Raw genomic sequence first — 6041 nt, forward strand, 5'->3', positions numbered from 1 at the left:
CTACAGACCCAAGATTCGTGACGTATCTACAGACACCAGATTCGGTGACGTATCTACAGACACAACAGATTCGGTGACGTATCTAATTCCAGTGACGTATCTACAGACAACAGGATTCTGTGACGTATCTACAGACACCAGGATTCGGTGACGTATCTACAGACATCAGGATTCGGTGACGTATCTACAGACACAAAGATTCGGTGACGTATCTACAGACACACAGATTCGGTGACGTATCTACAGACAACAGGATTCGGTAATGCATCTACAGGCACCAAGATTCTATGACGTGTCTATAGACAACAGGATTCTGTGACGTATCTACAGACATCAGGATTCGGTGACGTATCTACAGACATCAGGATTCGGTGACGTATCTACAGACACCAGGATTCTGTGACGTATCTACAGACACAAAAATTCGGTGACGTATCTACAGACAACAGGATTCGGTGACGTATCTACAGACACCAGGATTCTATAACGTATCTACAGACACCAGGATTCTGTGACGTATCTACAGACACAAAGATTCTATGACGTATCTACAGACACAAAGATTCTGTGACGTATCTACAGACACCAGGATTCGGTGACGTGTCTACAGACACACAGATTCGGTGACGTATCTACAGACACAAAGATTCGGTGACGTATTTAATTCAGTGACGTATCTACAGACAACAGGATTCTGTGACGTATCTACAGACACCAGGATTCGGTGACGTATCTACAGACACCAGGATTCTGTGACGTATCTACAGACACCAAGATTCGGTGACGTATCTAAAAACACCGGGATTCTGTGACGTATCTACAGACAACAGGATCTGTGACGTATCTACAGACACCAGGATTCTGTGACGTATCTACAGACACCGGGATTCTGTATCGTATCTACAGACACCAGGATTCTGTGACGTATCTACAGACACCAAGATTCGGTGACGTATCTACAGACACAAGATTCGGTGACGTATCTACAGACACACAGATTCGGTGACGTATCTACAGACAACAGGATTCGGTAATGTATCTACAGGCACCAAGATTCTATGACGTATCTACAGACACCAAGATTCGGTGACGTATCTACAGACACAAAGATTCGGTGACGTATCTACAGACACACAGATTCGGTGACGTATCTACAGACAACAGGATTCGGTAATGTATCTACAGGCACCAAGATTCTATGACGTATCTACAGACACAAAATTCGGTGACGTATCTACAGACACCAGGATTCTGTGACGTATCTACAGACACCAGGATTCTGTGACGTATCTACAGACACCAGGATTCGGTGACGTATCTACAGACAACAGGATTCGGTGACGTATCTACAGACACCAGGATTCTGTGACGTATCTACAGACACCAGGATTCGGTGACGTATCTACAGACACCAGGATTCGGTGACGTATCTACAGACATCAGGATTCTGTGACGTATCTACAGACATCAGGATTCGGTGACGTATCTACAGACATCAGGATTCGGTGACGTATCTACAGACACCAGGATTCTGTGACGTATCTACAGACACAAGATTCGGTGACGTATCTACAGACACAACGATTCTGTGACGTATCTACAGACATCAGGATTCTGTGACGTGTCTACAGACACACAGATTCGGTGACGTATCTACAGACACAAAGATTCGGTGACGTATCTAATTCAGTGACGTATCTACAGACAACAGGATTCTGTGACGTATCTACAGACACCAGGATTCGGTGACGTATCTACAGACATCAGGATTCGGTGACGTATCTACAGACACAAAGATTCGGTGACGTATCTACAGACACACAGATTCGGTGACGTATCTACAGACAACAGGATTCGGTAATGCATCTACAGGCACCAAGATTCTATGACGTGTCTATAGACAACAGGATTCTGTGACGTATCTACAGACATCAGGATTCGGTGACGTATCTACAGACATCAGGATTCGGTGACGTATCTACAGACACCAGGATTCTGTGACGTATCTACAGACATCAGGATTCGGTGACGTATCTACAGACATCAGGATTCGGTGACGTATCTACAGACACCAGGATTCGGTGACGTATCTACAGACACAAAGATTCGGTGACGTATCTACAGACACAACAATTCTGTGACGTATCTACAGACATCAGGATTCTGTGACGTGTCTACAGACACACAGATTCGGTGACGTATCTACAGACACAAAGATTCGGTGACGTATCTAATTCAGTGACGTATCTACAGACAACAGGATTCTGTGACGTATCTACAGACACCAGGATTCGGTGACGTATCTACAGACATCAGGATTCGGTGACGTATCTACAGACACAAAGATTCGGTGACGTATCTACAGACACACAGATTCGGTGACGTATCTACAGACAACAGGATTCGGTAATGCATCTACAGGCACCAAGATTCTATGACGTGTCTATAGACAACAGGATTCTGTGACGTATCTACAGACATCAGGATTCGGTGACGTATCTACAGACATCAGGATTCGGTGACGTATCTACAGACACCAGGATTCGGTGACGTATCTACAGACACAAAGATTCGGTGACGTATCTACAGACATCAGGATTCTGTGACGTATCTACAGACATCAGGATTCGGTGACGTATCTACAGGCACCAGGATTCTGTGACGTATCTACAGACACCAAGATTCTGTGACGTATCTACAGACATCATGATTCGGTGACGTATCTACAGACACCAGGATTCTATGACGTATCTACAGACAACAGGATTTGTGACGTATCTACAGACACCAGGATTCTATGACGTATCTGAAGACACCAGGATTCGGTGACGTATCTACAGACACCGGGATTCGGTGACGTATCTACAGGCACCAGGATTCGGTGACGTATCTACAGACATCAGGATTCTGTGACGTATCTACAGACAACAGGATTTGCTGACGTATCTACAGACACCAGGATTCTGTGACGTATCTACAGACACAGGATTTGCTGACGTATCTACAGACACCAGGATTCTGTGACGTATCTACAGGCACCATGCAGGATTCTGTGACGTATCTACAGACACAAAAATTCGGTGACGTATCTACAGACAGCAGGATTCGGTGACGTATCTACAGACACCAGGATTCTATAACGTATCTACAGACACCAGGATTCTGTGACGTATCTACAGACACAAAGATTCTATGACGTATCTACAGACACCAGGATTCTGTGACGTATCTACAGACACCGGGATGCTATGACGTATCTACAGACATCAGGATTCTATGACGTATCTACAGACATCAGGATTCTGTGACGTATCTACAGACACCAGGATTCGGTGACGTATCTACAGACAACAGGATCTGTGACGTATCTACAGACACAAAGATTCGGTGACGTATCTACAGACACCAGGATTCGGTGACGTATCTACAGACTCCGGAATGCTATGATAAACTAATCAAGCTACAAAACAACATTGAAGAATTTATTATTGAATAAGTTTGTCCGGGCACACGTCGGAGTTATGAAGATTTATTTCAGAATTAATCGATTCTCTGTCTGAAGCTGGAAATTATACCTAAACAGTCTTTATCCAACTTCATCTGACAGTTCTCCTCGTTCATCACACTGACACCAATTTTCGGCCAACATCTGAACATTAACAGCGTTCCATTGGTGATGGAATTTTGAGATTTGTTGAAAGTCAGAAGCGCTTAGGTACATTGCATGACAATTGAAGAAATGCAAAAGTGGTCATATTTCAGAAATTCAAAAATCATGTATGAAAAAAACAGTGACTGCGTGAGTTAGAATTTTTGTTAATAAAAAAAAGATATCTGATGTCTTGTTGTCAGGTCAAATCACAACAATGTCATGTCAAAATATCAGACATATCATGTTGTCATGTCAAAATATCAGACATGGCATGTCATCGTTACAGACATGTCATGTTATCATTACACACATGTCATGTCAAAATATCAAAAATGTCATGTTGTTGGTTCAAAATATCACACATTTCTTGTTGCCATGACAAAATATCATATATGGCATGTTGTCATTGAAAAAAAAAAATTGACATGTTGTGTTGTCAAGTCAAAACACCAATAATGTCATGTTCAAATATCAGACATGTCATGTTACCATGTTAAAATATCAGACATGTCATGTTGTCATGTTAAAATATCAGATTTATTTAGTGTGTATACCGGTAAGCACGTGAAGTATGGGATGGTTGCTCTTTAACAGATGTTAACAAACTTCAACAAGTTAAGCTTTAAGCAGCAAGAATTATTATACTGGTTCGAGTAAAAACTCTCTATAAAAAGAAAGTCAACTTGATTTGGCAGATCTAACTCTGATGTGTAAACTTCATGATCATTTAACCCCGTCTGATTTAAATACATTTGTAATATTCTTCCCCTGAAGAAACATCGAAAACTACTTTGTTCCTTTAATCATATTTTCAAGTTCTGTCTTCCGTAAAATTATGGAATGATTTGCCAAACAGTATCAGATAGCAGTCATCCATTCAAAAGATTTAATTCAGCGATATTTTAGATACAAGACTGAGACAGTCATGCGGTAGTTTGAGGGCGAATTTGTTCTCCTAAAACCAGTTTTAGTTTCGAACCGGTTCTGTAAACTTTCCATTTGTTGAGTAAACCAGTTTCAAACCACATCTAAACTGAAACCGGTTCATTCATTTGTTTCTGATAAACCTAAACTAGTTTATTAAACCATTCAAACCACCACCGGTTGTGGTTTGGAAGGTTTCGTTTCTGAAAACAAGATGGCGAATGTTGTCAACATGCAGAATGTGCTCTTGAAGTGAGCTACGTGCTCCAAACTTGCCAGCTATGGCTTGTAGTGTCATTTGACTGGAAAAATAAAATATAAATTATAAATATTAATAATTGTTTTCCCATTGGTATGACAGTGTTCCCTTGTGTTTGCCATTGCATTGAATTGTGGAAGTATGTCTTCAACATAATTTGGGATTCGGGGAATTTTTGTGCGTTCAGGAGGTATTAACGTTTCAAATACTGCTCTGAAGCTTTTTCTCCCAAAGACACCATATTGAAAACTAGAATTTCGCATTTGTTTCTCAAGAGCAAACCAGTTTTAGTTTACAAACCGTTTTGAAAACCAGGTTTAAACCATAAACCCAAACCTAAACCAGTTTATTTGCAACAAATTTGCCCTTAATTATGGCCTATACAGAGTTGATATTAAAAATGATCACGTGTCTGTGGAAGTGAACGTTAGTCTGTAAACTAGACAGACATTTTGTTTAATAGTCATTTTTACGATATTGTGGTATTTCAGTCGACGTCCTCGTATTTCTTCAAACCTGTCTGATGTGGAAAGTAGAAAGCCAAAGTAATGTTCATACTGTACACGCCTTAATCAAAGAAAGCAATCTTTTTAATGTCAAATGTATAATAAACAGCACTTCCCCATTCTCTCCTTTCTATATATCGTCTTTCTGTCTTCGTTCCTTTAGTTTTTCGATCTGAACATTTAATCAATGTATAGCCGTCATCTATGTTGTATACTATAATATTGCGGAGGAGAGTTTACTAAGGTGTTATATATTACCTGTGCTGAATCCATCAATGCATTTATGACAATAAAATGTGTGAATCGAATGGGGGAAAAATCGAAAATAGAATTAACGTATTTCGCGAGAATTATACATATTTCAGTAGGACATATATATATATATAGTTGTTTACATTCAGGATTCCAACCAAATACAAATATCAAACGAAAAGATAAATTTACCATAGATACATGTAGAAATCTAGTTGAAATCTAACGTTAGCGCGATCTAGCCTACATGTATATAAACGTGAATGTACTTTGTTGAATGCGTTCTTGTAAGAATATTTAAATGTCCATAAATGTTTCAGTTTGGATTCCTGGTGAAATGATGCCGAGTCAAAATGTGTCGTTATTCATGAAACAATGTATTGACCTAATATTTATTTATTTTAATGCTGTTTGGTTTTGATGCATTACGGAAATCTTCGAGTTACCT

This window comes from Pecten maximus, chromosome 8, assembly GCF_902652985.1.
Source record: "Pecten maximus chromosome 8, xPecMax1.1, whole genome shotgun sequence".
Lineage (NCBI taxonomy): Eukaryota > Metazoa > Mollusca > Bivalvia > Pectinida > Pectinidae > Pecten > Pecten maximus.